Source organism: Lactuca virosa, chromosome 7, assembly GCF_052849685.1.
Source record: "Lactuca virosa cultivar CGN04683 chromosome 7, Lactuca_virosa_CGN04683_v6, whole genome shotgun sequence".
Lineage (NCBI taxonomy): Eukaryota > Viridiplantae > Streptophyta > Magnoliopsida > Asterales > Asteraceae > Lactuca > Lactuca virosa.
This window is the reverse complement of record NC_136432.1, coordinates 92800944-92822579: the sequence shown is the minus strand read 5'-3', so window position 1 is coordinate 92822579 and position 21636 is coordinate 92800944. Positions and strand designations below refer to the sequence as shown.

At 35.3% G+C, this 21636-nt stretch overlaps 1 pseudogene; it reads right to left on the bottom strand.

The window, feature by feature from the left end:
- Window positions 1-20219: 20219 nt before the first annotated feature.
- LOC145126930 (secreted RxLR effector protein 161 pseudogene) lies at window positions 20220-20825 on the bottom strand (annotated as a pseudogene).
- Between the last annotated feature and the right edge of the window lie 811 nt (window positions 20826-21636).

Here is a 21636-nt window from a genome sequence, read left to right as displayed (position 1 = left end):
AACCCCAAATCTTAATGTGGTCTAGTTTGGGTACTTTACCAGTCCACATCTCATGAGGAGTTTTGGCAACTTTCTTTGTGGGAACTAGATTAAGGATATGGGCGGCAGTCTCTACGACATACCCCCAAAATGAGATTAGTAGCGAAGCTCGACTCATCATGGAACGAACCATATCCAATAAGGTTCGATTACGCCTCTCAGCTACACCATTCAACTGCGGTGTCCTGGGGGGTGTCAATTGTGAGACAATCCCACATTCCCTAAGATAGTCGAGGAACTCTGAACTAAGATACTCACCACCTCGATCGGATCGAAGCATCTTAATGTTCGTGCCCAAATGATTCTCGACTTCCTGTTTAAACTCTTTAAACCTCTCAAAAGTCTCTGACTTATGCTTGATTAAGTAGACATATCCATATCTACTGTAATCATCAATAAAAGTCAAATAATAACGATTAGCATCCCTTGTGGCATGTTTGAAGGGCCCACACACATCCGTGTGTATAAGATCCAACAAACCTTCACCCCTCTCACAAGAACCTGTGAAGGGTGACTTTGTCATTTTTCCAAGTAAGCATGATTCGCAACTATCATCTGACTTTAGGTCAAATGACTCAAATACTCCATCTTTTTGGAGTTGGCCTATGCGTTTCTTGGTTATATGTCCAAGACGACAATGCCATAATGATGCTTTATCCAAGTTATTATCATTAACAGAATCAATACACAATACATTATTTCCTAAGTTATCAACCACAGATACAGTTTCATACACACCATCACAAGGTAATGCTTTAAAATAAAGAACATTATTAAAGAAAGCATTAATCGAAGCAACTTCATTATCAAATGAAAAGGTGAAACCTTGTTTATACAATGCATGAAAGGAAATAATATTTCTTGCCATTTCTGGCGAATAACAACATTTATTCAAATCTAAACTAAAACCACTACTTAGCGATAAAGTATAAACTCCAATCTTGGTGACACGTAAAGCTTTCCTATTCCCCATGATTAAGTTTATTCTTCCATGCTCCACATTCTCAGTTCTTCTTAGTCCCTGCAAATCAGAACAGATATGAATACCACAACCGGTATCAAGGACCCAAGAGTTAGAATGTGGTGAGTTATTAGATAAGATAGTGTAAATACCTGCATGGTTGGGTTTAACTTTCCCATCCTTCACATCTTGCTGGTACTTTGGGCAGTTCCGCTTCCAATGTGACTTTTCATGGCAATAGAAGCATTCAGCCTCTTTAGGGTCAGAAGAAGGAGTGACGAAACCTTTCTTGGTTCCACTTGAAGAAGAGCCATCAAGGCTCCTAGCCTTGGTACCCTTCGAAGAGCTCTTCCTCTTCTTCCCTCGACCTTTCCCGATTGCCAAAACTGGGGCGGAGTTTGGAGTAGGAGTGTTAACAACCGACTTACCCTTAAGACCTGTTTCTGCGGTCTTGAGGATTCCCTGAAGTTTGCTGAGTGTGACCTCTTCCTTATTCATGTGATATGTCATGCGGAATTGATCATAGCACGATGGTAAGGAGTGCAAAATGATATCTATTGCAAGCTCCTCAGGGAAGTTCACATTAAGCTTCAGCAACCGATCCACATACCTTTGCATTTTCTACATGTGGCTCGTGACGGATTCCCCGTCCTTCATCATGGTTGTTATGATAGAGCATATGATTTCATACCTATCTTGTCGTGCACTTTGATGGTATCTTTCCATCAGATCTTGGTGCATTTCAAAAGGGTAGAAGTCCTCATAGGACTTTTGGAGTTCCGCTGTCATGGTGGCCAACATGATGCATGCCACTTTTGTAGCATCCCTTTCATGTGCCCGGAAGTCAGCGATCTCCTGGGGAGTTGCAGTGGTCTCATCAATCTCCTTAAGCTCCTTGTCAAGGACATATTCTTTGTCCTCGTAGCGGGTAATCATCCTGATGTTTCTGATCCATTCATTGAAGTTGGATCCATCAAAAATGACTTTCCCACACAAGTTCATAAGGGTAAAGGAGCCATTAGGATTAGAGCCAGAAGCAGCATTGTTTGAAGACATCTGAAAGAAGAGAACAAGATGAGTTTAGATATTAAGAGAGTCCTTAATAAAACACCCAAATGTAATATTAAGGCTAGTATCCAATCACAATATATTATAACTTAGAAGAGGTATGCTGTAATCCAAGCTATAACATATTTGAAAGGTAGGTGAATGACGATTCACCAATTTCCACCATGAAAAATGAAATATAGATATTAGGTTTTTAATTGGTTCTTAGAAATTCCTAGATTCTTTTGAGATTCAATGAATTTTTTTTTCAAAGGCATGTTTTAATCTCGAGTGTGCCCTCCAAGTTTTGTGACTGGGATACCGAGGATCACAAAACGAGGTGTGAAGTAACCATGCAAATCACTTGGTACCCTTAAAGTTTATCACTCAATCGATGTGCCGGTAAACCACACACGCTCCACCGATACTATGATAAACCTTAAGTCACCCTTTACCTACCTTGTTAAGTCCAAGTTAGTGTGCCGGTTAACCACACACGCTCCACCAACGACTTAAACAAAGTGTAAAGTGTAATTTCATGGATTAGCACCTTATTCACATTTTTCCTAAAGTAACTAAAATTGGGAATTTAATAAAAGCATTTAGTTACTTTATAATATTCATCATACTTTTAATGAGAATTTATAAGTCCTTGTCCTACCCGTTCGGCTAACGACCCTCCACCGATCAAGGAAGCGGTGGGTGAGAGTGGACACCCATTAAGTTGCCATTTTATAGGCAACAACCTTATACCCCCCTTATAGACCGGCTTCGTGAATGAGGCGTACTAGCGGTAAGACGACTTGATCTTATACATATATATATTAGTAACTTATAATATTATAAAGTATAAGGGTTGAATTTTAACTTTTAAAAATCTAAGGGTTGGAACTAAAGTTTTAATCAAGACTTTACTTGTTCCAAAACTTGAGGGCAAGTTCTGTAAACTTCAAAAACTTTTCATTTCTTATAACTTATGAATTAATTGAGTAATAAAAATGAAGACTCTTCATTTTTATAACTCTTGTGTTCTTTTAATGGCTTTTATAAAAGTGAGACTTTTGGTTTTCCATAACTTGAGAACAAGTTATGGACTCCATTAAAACACATTATGATCATGAATTAAACTACCATGAAGGTTACAAACAATTCCTATGATCATCTAATCTTCATAAGTTCAAGAACATGAATATGAACACTTTCAAGAATCAAAAATTACACTTAAAAAAAAACTTGTAATTTTGATAATTGCCATTGTAAATGGATTAGCATAAACATTACACCATCTAAAACAAGTTTTAAAACATCAAAACAGTTTAGGATAATGTTTCTAGTCCATTTCCAGCAACAAATGTGCAAACTTTCATACAAGCAGAAAACAGAAAAACAATTTTTTTTCAAGCAGTTTACACAAAAAAAACAACAAACAAACCTAGGCTTTGATACCACTAATGGGTTTTGAGCATTCTAACACTTCCTAAGTGTACATGCAACCCTAATAACCTTGGATTTATGTTTGTCTAATTATCATGCAAAGTTGAATTCCAAGGTTATATTCCTATCTAGCATACATGGGGAACAAATTTTAACTTGCATGAAAGATAGAATAACTTACCTTGTTGTTGCTAATGATCCTTGAAACCTTGTGAGCCTAGCACCCCAAGTGTGATGCCTCAAATGCTTCACACAACACCAAAAGCTTAGGAGTAAACTTTGAGAGAATACACACTTCTAAAATCGGCCTAGCCCTCTTGTTTCTTATGTGCCGCCGATTTTGGTGGAGAATGGGTTTCTTATATAGTGTTGACACATCTAGGGTTACACCATGTAAACCCTAATGTGTCATGACTCTTCATTTCCATGGCCCATGGGTTTGTAACTCCCATGGAGCATCCATGGAGCATCCTATGGGTGGAACCCAACTTGATAATCCATGAAGCCTCTTAGCCCACTATATAAGATATGGAAGATTTACATAATCTACCCATATATTTAATTAGTTATCTTTTGATCACTTAATTAATTCTAAATTAATTCTTGATCAAACTAATTAAATAATATTATTAATATATTAGAACTTATAATATATTAATAAACCATAAGTGTTATTTCTCTCATTTTAATTTATCCAATTGCATGGTGCCATGCAACCCAAATGGACCATGCCGGGTCGGGTCAAGTACATACCAGAAATAGTTATGGACTTAGACACCTTATCCAACAATATATAATCTAATATCGAATAGAAAGTTAATTGTGTGAATCTGCCCTAAGCCCACAACCAAACAAGGAACAGGAAATGAGGCGGAAAGCACACATCCAACTACCTATCCGATATTAATTATCTATAACTCTGATGTATAAACTAAGGTATTATATAATTAACCACCTAAGGTCCTTTAAGTTATACTGGTTTAATAAAAATGGATTAAACCCTTTACTGGTAAGTTTCTAGTTTTGTATATCAAAAGTTCTTTACTTGAAAAGTATGACTTGTACTAGAAAAAGGTGCATTGAATTAGTGTCCTATGACCTGGCCCATACCTGGTACCCCTTATGATTATTTAGTGTATACGGAAACATATATATATCTAAGATCGGATGGATAGTAGGTTGGGTGTATCTGCTCTAAGCCCACAACCAAACAAGGAACAGGAAATGAAGCGGAAAGCACACATCCTACTACCTGTCGGATCCGATTAATATATATTCCTAAATGCATACACTAAGGAATCATAAAGTTAGCATTATAGGTCACCTTCTAACTGAATGTTTATGTTACATGTTTTACTTATATTGAATGTTTTTCTTGTATCATACATTGTGTTTGCTAACCCTGGTACGTTGTATTTGTACCTTTGTTATTGAAACGCGGTATGACGTAAGTGTCATTCTTAAAGTTTGCTAACCCTGGTACATTGTATTTGTACCTTTGTTATTGAAACCTGGTATGATGTTGTACCTCGTGTTTGCTAACCCTGGTACGTTGTATTTGTACCGTTGTTTGCGCAAACCCGGAATGATATGTTATTACTTCGTATTTGTTAACTTGAATTTTACATATGTTTATATGTTTCTTGTATCATACTTCGTGTTTGCTAACTTTGGTACGTGGTATTCGTACATTTTTTATTGAAACGCGGTATGATGTAAGTGTCATTCTTCAAGTTGCTAACCTTGGTACGTTGTATTTGTACCTTTGTTATTGAAACCTGGTATGACGTTGTACCTCGTGTTTGCTAACCCATGTACGTGGTGTTCGTACTTTGGTTTATGCAAATACGGTATTCCTGTGTAATTTCATGATTTGTTCTTCTGTTATAGTTATAGTATGTTCCTTCTGTTATAGTTATAGTATGTTCCTTCTGAATATGTTCTCTATGTTATCGTGTATTGTTCTATATGTTATCGTGTATTGTATCTTCTTTCCTGAGTATGTTCTGTATGTTATTGTATTGTATCTTCCTTCCTGAGTATGTTCTCAATGTAGTATGTTCTAGTATCTAGTATGAACTGAACCTCTAAACCATAACTATTATAGTTTACTATTATGTTTACTTGAACTGTTACTGACTTTAATAAAAGTCTCTTTTATCTATTAAGTTGTGATTGTACTTTAATAACGGAGTTTTATAAACTATAAAGTAACATAACTTATAAAGAGTTTTTGAGATGTTTTGATTACTCCTTATACATAAGTAATCCTATAAAATGATGTTTATAACAAAACATTTACACAATTATCATTGTGTTCAACTTGTATTCCCCCCTAAAAGTATTTAAAACAGTTGAAAGATTGATTATAGGTGTATGAACTCACCTTATGTGGGTGATTCAAACGAATATGCGCGTAAGGATGAGAAGTTCCACGAATGAAGTCCCGAGACTTAACGAGTCCTAAATGACATATAATGGCATATATTTACGAAAATATAGTGTTTAAAAGCAACCAAATGCAAGAAAACACCTTCTGGGACTAGGAAACACTTTGACTAAGTGCGGAATCACATGTGATTCACTTAAGGGGAGTGTACGGCCATAACAAGGAGTGTGCGGCCAGGGAGTGTGCGGCCGCACACTCATGGTCAAGAGTGCACAAAATCGTTTTCCAAGGGTAGGGAGGCTTGTAGGACCAATGCTCATCAAGTGTTGATGCTGGAAATACATTTTGGAGGCCATTTGAGGATGTTTTGAGGGGTGTACGGCCACACCTGGGTGTGCGGCCGCACACACCATACGATTATGAGTTCTGGGCATTTCTAAGGACTTAATCTAGTGTTCTAAATAAGATTCAAGCATAGGGAAAGGGTATTTACGATCCGGAGGCTCGAGAAGGTCCAAAATCGTCAAGAACAAGTGTGTGTTCTTGGTGCTCTTGGTGAAATGGATGAAGATTTGAAGATCTAGCCAAAACATGATTTCAAATGGATGAAATCAAAGGATTTAACTAGTTTAAGAAGATTAACAACAAACCAAAGGAAGAACACTTACAATATTGAAGATCTAGCCTGAAAATTGGATGCTAGTTGAGAGAGAAATCGAGTTCTAGGCTTGGGAGGGTGAAAAGGGATGAAAGAAGGCTAAGTCTACCCTTTGTATACGTGAGTGTGCTGCCAGGAGAGGGGTGTGCGGCCGCACACCCTAGTGTACAGCCGTACACTCCTCATGTTGGAGTGTAAGGCTCGATTTTGGTGCTAGAAGTTTACACGATCCATTCCTATGCTCAATGCTTGAATGTACTGAGCTTTGAACCTTTAAACGGACTCTAAACGAGGCTAAATGATAGCAGAAATGAGTCTGACACTCAGCAGAGTTGACTGTCTGAGCTTTACAAGGCAAAAACTTAAAAAAATTTCGGGTTGTCACACTTTTAGGTGCAACACTTGGGGCACTAAGTTCTTAAAGGTCCAAGGCTTCCAACTACAACAAAAGGTATGTTATCTAACTTGTTTTATTACCCAAGTATCAAGTCTTGTATGCTAGTTAGGGTAATACCTTGGAAAGTTCAAGTTTGCATGTATAATAGAGAAAACATAGATCCAAGGTATTTAGTGTTGCATGTACACCTAAGGAGTGTTAGAATGCTCAAAACCCATCAGTGGTATCAGAGCCTAGGGTTGTTTTCAATTGTACATGATGCTATTTGTTGTTTAAGCTTGGAAAATCGATTTTCTGCTGTTCTAGACAGTGGACTCGCCGAGTCCCAACACAATTCTGAGCAACTCGCCAAGTTTTTTTCTTGCACTCGACGAGTTGGTGCTCCAGAATGCAGATTTTCGATGTTTTTGGCTAGAATTGCACTAGGATCATTACCCTAAGCTATTTTTGAACTTATAAACCTATTTTTGATGTGGTAATGATCATGCTTATCCAATTTATAAGATAATTGTCAAATTTTCATGTTTTGTATTAGTTTATATGATTATGCTAATTACATGAAATTTGTTTGATATGAATTATCTTGTTCATATGAGTTTAATCTAGATCATGGACATTATTTGACATGCTTGTTAGTTTATTTGATGATCTTTATGGCCTTTAATGTACTCCATAACTTGTCCTCAAGTTATGGAATGTGAAAAGTTTTCTTTTAAAGAGTTCATTAAACTCATAGGTTATGGTCTTGAAGAGTCTTTTTCCATAAATGTTTTTATGAACTCCATAACTTATCCTCAAGTTATGGATTTTCAAGAGTCTTTTCATTAAAGTATACAATAAACTCATATGTTATGGATTCCAAAAGTTTTTGAATAGTTCAAAACTTGTCCTCAAATTTTGGAATTTGTAAATGTAAAGGTTTAACTTTTGAAACATTTAATTCCAAACCCTAGAATTTTAAAGTTTAAATTTCTACCCTTATACTATTATAATATTATATGTTTAATATATATATATATATATATATATCTATATATATATCTATATATATATATATATATATATATATATATATATATATATATAAGAACAAAGTCAGTCTTACCATTAGTAGGCCTCATTCACGAAGCCGGTCTATAAGGGGGGGGGGTATAAGGTTACTGCCTATAAAATGGCAGTTTAATGGGTGTCCACTCTCACCCATCGCTTCCTTGACTGGTGGAGAGTCGTTAGCCGAACGGGTAGGATAGGACTCTAATTCTCCCTAGTATAATGATAAATGTAAAGTTACTAAACACTTATAAATTCCCAAATCTTAGTTACTTAGGAAAATGTGAGTATGGTGCTAACCCAGGAAATTGCACTTTGCACCTTGTTAAGTCGTTAGTGGAGCATGTGTGGTTAACCGGCATACTAATATAAACTGACAGTGCGTGGAAAAGGGTAGCTTGATGTTAATCATATATCAATGGAGCGTGTGTGGTTAACCGGAACATTGATTAATTGGTTGTAACATTCGGTGTACCAAGGTAATTTGCATGGTTATTCACACCTTGTTTGTGATCCTCGGCATCCCAGTCACAAACTTGAAGGGCACACTCGAGATTTAAACATACCATTGAATTGTTCAATGAATCTCAAAGGATCTAGGAGTTTCAATTCACTTAAAACCTAAATTTTTTTTACGTTTTTCGTGGTGGAAATTGGTAAATCGTCATTTACCTACCTTCAAATATTTTGCAGTTTGGATTACGGCATCCCTCTTCCAAATTGTAAAATATTGTGTTGGGTCCTAGCCTTAATATTTCATTTGGGTGTTATATTAAGGACATAAAACAACTAACTTGAATTTCTCCCATTGTAGATGTCTAGTTCAGACAACTATGGTCTTCCCAAATCCTTTGGAACAAGTTTTCCTCTTGAAGATGATGTCCCGCGGTTGGATCATGGAAGTCATACTTCACTTCCTCCACCTCCTCCAATAATTCTCCCTAACCCACAAATTCAAAGACTTGAAAAATTCCAGGTCACTCAAGCCCTACTAGCAATGAAACATGAAGATGGAAGGCCTGTGTATACTCACGTCTTGGAGATGAAGTCACATATTGACAGGCTCAGAGTATTGGGTTTCGAAGTCTCAAGGAAGTTGGCTGTTGACTGGGTTCTTCAGTCACTTCCTGAGTCATACAGTGAGTTCATTAATGACTACTATGTGACAGACCACGACATGACCCTTATTGATCTTAACTATTTGCTTGTTGTTGCTGAAACAGCAATGATGTGGCGCATTGGAAAGGCAAATTTGATGGGAAGATCTACTCTCCAAACTTCCATTGACATTGACAATGGAAACATTGGAAGTGCAGAAAAGATTTCTCTTTCCAAGGGAAAAAGAAAGGCTAAGTTTGAGATTGTCCCGTGTACCATTCCCAAAGAGTCTATATGTTTCTATTGCCAAGAGAAGGGGAATTGGTTGCGAAGCTGCCCTGACTACTTGAAAAATTTGAGAAAAGGCAGAATCGAAAAGTTTGACTCTGCTTCAGGTAAGTCTACTATCTAACTCTATTAAGTTCCTAATTTTTGATTCTTAATACATGATGTGACAAGGTTGCATTTTGATGTTGTGTAGGATCATGCAAAGGGAAGGAATCTTAAAGGAAGTGTATGCTAAATCTGATCGCGAAGATGGATTTAAATCGCATTGTTCGAAGATCGGATTTTTGAGCTGCTACTTAGGAGTTATGATAGATTGCCAGGAAATATGTAATAACATAGTTTTCATTTGTAATTGCATTGTAAGGAAAAGATTTTCCGCATTTTATAAATAAATAAATTTTTTATTGATTTTATCTTATCTTATATCTCCTTACAATGACATTTATGAAAAATTGATGTTTGTATGTTTCTATTGTTAGCAATATGGATTTGATTCTTTTGTTTGTGGTAATGTCAAAAATTTCCAAATAAGGAAAGATTTTATCACCCAAGTTTCAATTGAACAGAAACTTGGAATCATGCAAGTTGTATTGTATGATGAATGGGAATTTTCATCTTTGGTAAATTAAGACTAATTCCTTGTTCACATGTATATGTGAGTCAAGTAAAGGACTAGGGGATCGGGTACATTGGGTGTGCGCTGGTCAGGTCCACCACAAAGATCGATAAGACTATTCGTCATGATTTACTAATGTTTAGTAAATATGGTTATGCTTACAAGTTTAAGTATAATTCTGAACATTGGAAAAGTTTCAATGTATGGCAGAGCGAATGAGAAGAATCAAATTAGGCAGAAAGATAAAAGTTTCTCCTATCTGAAAAGATGGGAGAGTACTTTAGTATCGTGTTTTATGATCATCTTAATGGTTATGGAAAACCATATCACAGTTGATCCTCTAAGGATATCTTGGTGCATTCGTATGGCTAAGAAGAGGGATCGTGAATTGTTGAAATGGTTAAATCAAGAAGATGAGTCATACTTCGTTCCCAAAACAAGTCTTAGAGTCATACTCCAAGATTGTAACCTTGAGTGACATAATCTTAAGGAAGGTTTAAAACACTTATCAGATGTAGAGTAAAAGGTTTTCTACTATTGTACATTTGAAATTGGTAAGTTGTGATGTTTTGGATAAAACAAAGACCAACTAAGGCCAATGGTGTGAAGTGTTAGTCGTGATTAGAATCCGCACTAACTCTTGAATATTTGTTTGTCAAGGAATGGTTCTTGACAAAGTGAATCTTATATTTCAAGAGGTCAGTGGGAGTCTTAAAGATCTTGAAAGTTTAAAGATCTAATCAAGAGTAAACCTATTGTTAAACACTAGCACATGACTTAAGGTTTGTAACCTATCGTGTTGACATATTCTTGTTTCTGTGCCCATTCCAGTTAAAGTTGACTATGCATGTGAATTCTGAGAGTTCGTAATTGGTTGCATAACAACCAGGAAGCAATGGTAGGCCCTTGTGCTGCCAGGTGGCAAGAAATTAAGATTGAACAAGTTCAGTCCATATGAGTTTGGATTTGTCACTAACCATGTCTTGTGATTATGGTCATGACAAATTCACATGGATAGGAACCCATACACCATAAAATCTAAGTGTCAAAGGTTTCTCTCTGATTCATGAAAATGATTGTGAGGAAACTCTTTCACTAGGTAGATTTTAAGGAGATAGAAATTGTTATATTTGCATTCTCAAATTTAATTATGATTACGACATACCTCTTCATAATTCGAATTGTAAGAAATGGAAAAGGTCTAAACATTTCAGACTTGTTGCTGTAAGTTCTAAAATTGTTAAGTCACACATGTGAGCTATCTGAGAAAGGTGTATGATCTTGAGAAGCCTAGATAAAGTCTTATCGAAGCATCTCGTATCAGAAATCTAAACTTTGGTAATGAAAGTCAATAAGTATTGATTTCTAGAAGTCCAGCTGATTTCTGAATACATGTCAAAGCTAGTGGGAGCATAAGTATTATGCTGGTAAGTTAATAATTATTGTGCTAGTGGGAGCATAATTATTATGGTAAGTGTTACAAGTTAGCAATGTTAATTATAGAAAACAAAAATTTCGATTCGCATAGTTGCAGGGTTTGAAAAGTTGTTTTGCTATAATTAAGGGAGAGGAATTCATACTTCATTTCAAATCTAAAAGCTTAGATTGAGATTTTAATCAATTTTAGTCAAATATATATGAATGTTGTGTTGGAATGGTTCAACATAAGGAAATTCTATATATGGAAATGTTAATTGCGTTCTCAAAATTTGATTATGATTACGACATCCCTTTTCATAATTCGAATTGTGAGAAAATGGCTTCTGGTATAGGATCGATTGCATATGCTATAACATTCTCGTGTTCTAATTTTCCAAATGTCTAGGGCATTAAGAGGGAAAAAGGAATAGAAACCGGATATGACTAAAGTTGTTAAACAACTGTTAAGGACAATCTAAGGTTCGCCAAAGATTGGTCGCTTAAGCACAGTTGGAAGTATAGTAATGGATGAACCATAGTGACATTATTATGATTAGACAGGAGTCTATTAATAATGAGTTTTCATATGGCAATATGGAGTGTTTCCATATTGGGAGTTGAAGAATAGATGAGAAAGTTAGAAACTTTTATGCAAGAAGGATGTTCAAAGGAATGTACTTTGAATTTGAGACTTCATTTCCATGGAATTGTCTTGTAACAATCTCCAAAGGAATATTTTGTAATATCATTGGTCAAGTCTCTGTGACTTTTGGCACCTAGACATTACAAAAGAATCATTGCATGATAGTTTAGAATCTAACACTTTCTAGCAATGACAAGAATTTGGAATTCTTACACTTGCAATAAGGATTTGGAATTTTGAAATGAGCATCATTGAAATGTTTTTCAATTGATCTATTTCACAAAGTAAGGACCATAGACAAACATAGTGTGCATGCTTGGTGCATGGCATAACTATTGTTTAGACAAACATAGCGTGCATGCTTGGAGCATGGCATAACTATTGTTTTAATTCAAGTATTAAGTTGCTTATTCGAAACATTATACAATGAATAATGAGTAATCAATATGGCTCAAACGTTTTGGGGCCATATAGGATTAGTATTATTCTTGTGTTTCACTTTGCATGTTTTGACTTCCCGAATAACTAGGTTATTCAAACCATCAATAGTCGTTCATACTTTGGAAGTAGGTATTGAGGCAAGATTGTCATAAATGAGTCTGTAGTTTGTCTAGGACAAGGTGGCTGCAGTGTTCATGAGTACTCCTGGAATAAGATTTGAGTATTGGATTCAACCCACGCTCATTTGAATCACTTCACGGATTTTATCACGAGTGATCATGAGATGATAATATCTTATATTCTTCAAATGGATACGTGTGAGTTGTAGTTGCGAGTCGATTGCACATTGACATATGTAAACGCACCAGTAACTTGGATGTTATAAAACATATTGTTGTGTGTAATTTGATGAGTAAGTACAAGCGAGCATTTGGGTCGAAGTTTATCCGTTCCTTTTACCCCATGTGGATAAAAGCGATATCTATGGACCCCTCGATGATTTAGTGATGACATCAGGCCTGGACTGATTTGATTTATTCAATTAGTCGGTCGTCATAAATCGGAAATCGGGAAACAACAGATAGACATAGAGAATGATTATAATCCATGTCTCAGTCTATATGATATCTAGAATGGAGGAATATATGATCCCTTATCTAATGGACTCGTCATTGACTAGGTTGGAGTTCGACATCTTTTAAGATCTATGATTGCTAGTCGGGTTAGAGTCATGCTTGCAATAATAGTTATTAGACTTATCCAAGTATGAGACTGTTGGATTAGGTGTCTAAGTCCATAACTATTATTGGTACGTACTTGACCCGAGAGTAGCATGGTCCATTTGGTTGCATGGCACCGGAACAATCTGAAGGATGGATAATTGAGAAGAGGTTATTTATGGTTTATTAATATATTATAAGTTCAAATATATTAATATGAAATCATATTATTTAATTAGTATTGATCAAGAATTAATTTGGAATTAATTTTGTGATCAAAAGAGACTAATTAAATATTTGGGGATTGATTATGGAAATCATTTATTCTTATAAAGTGGGCTTATGATCCATAGTTCTTCATGTTGGGCTAAACCCATGTGGTAACCCATGGATACTCCATGGAGGTTTTAACCCATGGAGCATGAGGGATATGGAAAGTCATTAGGGTTTACATGGTGTAACCCTAGTTTGCCACACTATATAAGAACCCCTCTAGCTCATGAAATTGGCTCTAAGCAAGACTTAAGTGGTGACTAGTGGTTACACAAGAGGGAAAGCCGATTTCAAGAGTGTTAGTAACCTCCTCTCAAGTTCCTCCATTTTGTTGGTGGTGTTGTGTGATTCCCTTTGAGGTGCAACACTTGGGGCACTAAGTTCTTAAAGGTCCGAGGCTTCCAACTACAACAAAAGGTATGTTATCTAACTTGTTTTATTACCCAAGTATCAAGTCTTGTATGCTAGTTAGGGTAATACCTTGGAAAGTTCAAGTTTGCATGTATAATAGAGAAAACATAGATCCAAGGTATTTAGGGTTGCATGTACACCTTAGGAGTGTTAGAATGCTCAAAACCCATCAATATCTACAAAAGAAGCCCTTCTCGCTCATATATCCGAACTTATGATGCCACAACTTTCGTTTATCATCATGTCGATCCAAGGATTGGGATACAGTCATCGTTCCTCTAACCATACAGCCTTCTAGGAAATAAATCCCATGATTATCTTCCATTTCATAACCACAAGATCATCCTTGGAGACTCTTAGCTGGTCACTTTTTCTAGAATACTTCATTCCATCCTTCGCTAAAGGGCCAAGAAAGATCAGGTTCTTTTGAAGATTCGGGACAAACCAACAATCGAACTTCATGACCATAGCATCGTGCATCTTGATTTGCATTGTGCCACTGCCCTTGATACTGCTAACCCAATTATCACCCATCTTGACTACACCATTCCACTCTTTGAATTAGTCGAACTAGTCACGATTGTATCTCATATGATACGATGCTCCAGAGTTGAAGACCGAAGCATCAACAAATCTAGTTGTACATAGATTCAAAACTTCAGTTTCATCCCCTTCATCAGAATTTCCTTGAACCACAACAACATTTTTTTGTTTCTTGATTCAACCCCAGTATTCCCTTTCTTAAGCAATGGAGAATCTCTTCTGAAGTGCCCCTTTTCCTTGTAGTTATAACATCTAATATTGGCTTTAGATTCGGAACTCTACTTCCCTTTGTTACCTCCACCTCTATCTGTTGTTCTTCCTCTGCCCGTGAACAAACCAGAACTGGAAACTTATTCTCCAACTGAAACTTTTCTTTTTAGTCCCTTGGACATCAAAGAGTCCTTCATATCATTCACAGTGATTGTTGTCCTACCATACAACATGGTATCAACATAATTCTCATAAGAATTCAACAGTGTACATAAGAGGATAAGTACTTGATCTTCATCTTCAATCTTTACGTTCATACCATGTAAATCCAAGATGATCCTATTGAGGTTTTCCAGGTGATCCATCACTTGGTCACTTTCAAATATCCTAAGAGCATACAAACATTGCTTCTGATACAACCTATTCGTCAGAGATTGTTCTGATACTTGTCACACAATTTCTCCCAAATCCCAGACGCACTTGTGTTATCCACGACCTCTCTTAGTACTGCATTTGTCAAACTCAACAAAATATCGTTATGTACTATTTCCAGAACATCCACCTTCCTTTCAGTCACCATGTCCTTTGGCATTTTCACTTCTCATTCCAGTGTCATTGCACATCCTTGTTGAACCAAAAGATGCTTCATGTTCACATTCCAAAAAGTGAAATCATTTAAATAATTGAACTTCTCCCAATGGAATTTGTGAGATGTCATCTTCAATCAACAGAACACGAATCACAATTCTGATACCACTTGTTAGTGAAAGCAGACAACATTTTTCAGGAATCAGAATAGATCCGATTCGATTTGCCAAGCTCTGATGAACCTTGTTAGTAAGTAATGTGGATAACATATGAAACCAAAACCACACAAAGACACAATAATTACATGGTTCGATCAAGGTGACCTATGTCCATGGGAATGAGGAGAGTATTATTTATTCACAGAGTTCTCAAACAGATATTACAAGTACAACCAGCAGATATTTGACCTACTCACTAAGGATACAAAGGACACTTTCAAATGACTAGCATGCATCCTTATTTATAGATTAGGGATCAGGCCTAAAACCCAATTATGCCAAGCCCATTAATCCATAGGCCCATGAAAGGTGTCAACCAATCACATTCCGTGCAGCCGCTTCTGGAACCTTCATCCTTGGGATACATCGCATTGGCATCAACAATCCACCACTAGCACATTAGGTGTCATTGCATGGAACACCTTGTAACTTAGTGGTACCTTTTATCACTCAGTGGCACCTCCGATTCATAACACATCGTCGAGGTGCCATGATGACACATCAGTGTAACATTGAGTGATACCTTCACACTTGGTGGCATATCCTATGCATGGAACGTCTTGAAGATACCATTGAGCGGCATCTCCTATGCATGGCACTTCTTCGAGTGTGATCACACCCAAGTGTGTCATCGCATCCAAGCGTGCTATCGCATCCAAATGTGTCATCACATCTAAGTGTGCCATCGTATGCTAGTGTGTCATTGTCTCGAAGTGTGCCATCTCATCCAATTGTGCCACCGATTCCAACTATGCCACCAAATCCAACAGTGCCATGAGAATGTTCCAAATGCTCAAATCACATTTAACATTTACATTGTGAATGTGGGGTGTGCGACGTATTTTAGAATTTTAGTTTAGTTTTCTATTATTTACATAAATGGTCAAGGGTAAAGTCATTACATAAACCTTGTTTTTAATAAAGTTAGGCAAAAGGATTAATAATGTTTGATTTTGAAACCACAAGGACTATCGATGTAAGGCCAAAGAAAAAAGTTTTGATCTTGTTACTTTTTGAAAATCATAAGGACCAATTTTGAAATTTTGTCTACAAATTTGGTTGGAAAATGTATTTACTTTTCTAATTTACAAATTTTATTATCAAATAATATTTATAGCGAAACATAACAACCCTTCTTCGCTGACATTATATGAACAAAGATTGTGTGATTGAACATGATTAGAGAATGCGTAATAGACGACAAGGGGGTAGGGCTTCAAACTCCAAGATGAACTCTTAGTAAACTTTATGGGTTCCTTAAAATTTGCAAAAAATAAGCCAATATTAATTAAGGCGGTGTCAAATTAACTTGGCCATTTAAGCATAACAACTCCTACTACTACCTACCTATGAATCACTTCATAAAATACACACTAAAATAATTAATGCACAGTTTTCATTGGGTTTTTAGAGTAGTTGTTGAATCTTGTTGCCATGTTGGTCTCTCTCTAAACCGGGTTTCCTTATTCATGTCTTTCAATATATATATATATATATATATATATATATATATATATATATATATATATATATATATATATATATATATATATATATATATATGGAAAAGTGAATATACCCTTAAAGGTATAGAAGCTTAGGTACCCAAACTCATAATAATACGTCGTTTTGTTTGATATATTCATTATAATATTGTTAAACTTCAATCCTTAACTTGATTTATATTCAATATTTTTAAATTTTCACTATTATCTTCCTCTTACATCACATCTTTTTGTCGAACACTTACTAAGCTATATATATTATTGTTGAAAATGACAATTATGTAAGAGGAAGATAAATATGAAATTTATAAAAATCTTTGAAGTAATTCAAGTTAGAAGTTGAATTATAAGAACATTGGACGATTACAATGTCTATATATGATACAAAACGATGTAGTATGGTGAGTTTGGGTACCTAAGCTTATATACCCTTAAGGGTATATTCACTTTTCCCATATATATATATATATATATATATATATATATATATATATATATATATATATATATATAGGTTCAAATGTTGATTGACATCTATTGTGTGGACGTGTGGATAATGCTATTCTGTGATAATTACAAAGAAAATATGTTATTTGATAATATGAATACGTTCAATCTTATATAATTATTTTAATTATTAAGCATTTTCACTAATTAAATCGTCTATAAGTTTATTATACACTTTTTTTAATTATTCTCATTCTGTCAGAATGTTATCAGAATTTTTATTGAGTCGTATTCTGTAAAAATTAAAATAAATAAAAAACGATGAATGAGAACAAAAATGAATTACAATTGCTGAGAATCCATTAAAATAACAATAATTCTGTAAGATTGAACGTATTCACATTACTAAAAAACATATTTTCTTAGTAATTTTCATAAAATAACATTATTCACACGTCCACACAATAGTTGTCCATCCACATTATAACCTAGCCCTATATATATATATATATATATATATATATATATATATATATATATATATATATATATTATATATATATATATATATATATATATATATACTATAATATATATATATATATATATATATATATATATATATATATATATATATATATATATATATATATATATATATAAGGTGAGGTTCAATAGGGAACCATAATTAACCAAGAAACGAATCTTTTTTTCAACTTTTAGAACTTATTTTTTATCAAAAAAAAAAAAACCAAAAAATACAGAAATTCATTACTTTTTATCATTTATCCACTGATATCAAATTCGATAAATTTTTTTTTTTTCGTCAAATTCACAATGTGAATCTTTGAAGATTTACAATGAGAATCTAAATTCACACGGTGAATCCGAAAAATATATTTAACATTCACAATGTAAAGTTATGAATTTAGATATTTTTAGTTTTTTTTCTATAAAGAATAAGCTCTAGAACTTAAAAAAAGATTTGGTTCCTTAGAGAACCAATAATTATGGTTCTCTATTGAACTTTTCCATATATATATATATATATATATATATATATATATATATATATATATATATATATATATATATATATGAAAAATGTCATTTTAACCCAACGAATTTATCATATTTGTTTTAAAATGTCACCCAAGTTTTTTATTTTATTTTTTATTTTTTACGTTTATGGAATGAAGTCCGAGTTTACCGTTATAAAAGGTTACTACTTAACTTATTGTCGAAAATTGGTAAAATGTTGAGAATGAGAGAGGTAAGTTCAGTTAAGAAAATTGGTAAAGTTTTTTATTCTATATATATATATATATATATATATATATATATATATATATATATATATATATATATATATATATATATATATATATATATATATATATATATAGAGAGAGAGAGAGAGAGAGAGAGAGAGGTAAGTTCAGATAAGAAAATGTTAGTATAATGTCTTCGTTTTCGTCCTTGAAAGGTTCATGTAAAGAAAAAATTAGATGCAAACGATGTGGCTGAGGCTCGAGTTGGACTCGATTCCCTTAAACAGATTCGCCGTCTGTTCCCAGGGTACAACAACCTAAACAGTATTGTGTACTGCCGGATATCACCACTTGCCTGAAAGAATCGCCGGAAGCAGGAGTGCAGAGAAGGAAGAAGAAGAAGAGCAATTTCATTCGTGTGTTTGAATGAGACGGCAAGGTCTTCTTTTATAGTGGAATCGTGAAACGGAAACAAATCACTAATTGATTGAGCGTTTAATGGCAATAAATGTCATTAATTACGCAATTAATGCATCCGTTACAGAATTCAAAAATAGGGACCAAAACTGTCAAGTTTAGCAAAAATGAGGGTAGCTCGAGCCCGAGTTTTTGGAGCTGCATTCGTGTCCGCAGGTCGCGCCCATGCACGAGTTCGGTGTTTTTGGTCTACGGTACCAAGATTTTCACCCCCCCCCCCTGCGCACGGGTAGGAATTGTAGCATAACCATAGACACAAGCTTGTAAGCCTTCCATGCAATGAAGCTTATAAACCTTGTTGAGTTTGGTCTCTCTACCAATGTGGGACTCATTCCCACATTCCTCTCTTTTGCTAAACTTATTCTCAAATACCCATCTTTGAGTATCGATATCTCATTCACTTATACTCTATTTTGGACATATAATATATCGTTTCGAAGTCCTCATGGAGGAGAACACAAACCCACTTAGAGTTCGTTATATATACAACATATGTATATATTTATATATGTCCAAAGTTAGTAAAAATATAAATATTTATACTAAATTTCCAACAATCCCCCACATGAATGGAGATCGATCTCTGCACATCCAATTTCCAGACGAAATTTTCAACAGTTGAATCCTGCATAGGATAGGTAGGTATTACCCTTTGAACCCTCCCTTAAGAAGTTACACTTAATCTCCTAGCAGTTAGTAGATTTCGATGTCTTTGAACTAAGCTGCCATTTATCTAGACGACAATGTAAATCTCACAGGACTCTCCCTGACAAGGTCATATCCTCATAGACGTGTTCGTTTTGGTCATGAACGCTAACCTGGTTCTGCAAGAGCTTTAGGAATTTTTGCCCCTATAATTCCCTTCGAAGCGACCCCACTTCTCTCTTACATAGGTGATTCCAAGAATCATTAATAACCATATGTTTAGCCTAATTTTGTCACTACATAAAGGAATGGACTAGGAAGAAATGTTAACTCCCCCCACAGTGACCTGCCCCACTCATACAATTAGGTTATCCTTTTGAACCCAGATCTTGGGATCTCCAGTCTTCTAGGTAAGGTTTCCTTCGTATGAATTTATTCATTCATGGGCTTTAGTCTCATTCCTCTTGACAACTTATAAACTACATTTCTACTCAAGCCTTTTGTAAGCGGATCCGCAATGTTATCCTTTGACTTCACCCAGTCAACCGTGATAACCCCCGTAGAGATTAGTTGTCGTATCGTTTTATGTCTACGTCTAATGTGCCTTGATTTCCCATTATACATTGTACTTTGAGCTCTACCAATTGCCGATTGGTTATCACAATGTATACATATGGCCGTTACCGGCTTAGGCCATTCGGGAATGTCCTCTATAAATTGACGTAGCCACTCCGCCTCTTCAGCACAAATATCTAAGGCGATAAATTCAGATTCCACCGTGGATCTAGATATAACTGTTTGCTTGGATGATTTCCATGCTACAACAGCACCTCCAAGTGTAAACACATATCCACTTGTAGATCTGGAATCTTTTATGTCAGATATCCAATTTGCATCTGTGTATCCTTCGATAACTGCTGGATGTCTGCCATAATGCAGTCCATATTCTCGCGTGTATCTCACATACCTCAGCAACCTAGTAATACTCTTCCAGTGTTCAGAACTGGGTTTACTAGTGTATCTACTTAGTCTGCTCATAGCATATGCTAAGTCAGGTCTGGTACAACTCATTAGATACATCAGACTGCCAATAATTCTTTAATATTCCACTTGATTAACACTATCACCTCTATTTTTACGTAGATGTTGACTAGTGTCAATTGGAGTTCTAGCTATGCTAGTGTCTCCCTTAGCAAATTTTTCAAGAATTTTATCCACATAGTGTGTTTGACTTAATATCAAACCACTTTGGGTTCTTGTGATCTTCACTCCACGAATCACATCTGCTAAACCCATATCTTTCATGTCGAACCTGGATTTCAACATATCCTTTGTGGATCTTATTATCTTGTCATCACTACCAATGATAAGCATATCATCAACATACAAACACAAGATGACATAACCATGAGTGGTGTTTTTCACATAGATACACTTATCACACTCATTGACTCTAAAGCCACTTTCCATCATGACTTGATCAAACTTTTGATGCCATTGTTTAGGAGCTTGTTTTAATCCATATAGAGACTTAACAAGTTTACAAACCTTGTTCTCTTGTCCTGAGGCAATGAATCCCTCAGGTTGCTCCATATAAATTTCTTCTTCTAACTCCCCATTTAGGAAAACCGTTTTCACATCCATTTGATGAACTTGCAAGTTTCTGATAGCTGCAATGGCAAGAACTAATCTAATGGATGTTATCCGCGTTACCGGCGAATAGGTATCAAAGTAGTCTAGACCTTCCTTTTGTCTATAACCTTTGATTACTAGTCTTACCTTGTATTTATCAATACTGCCATCAGGTTTCATCTTTCTCTTAAAAATCCAACGGTAACCTAGTGGCTTG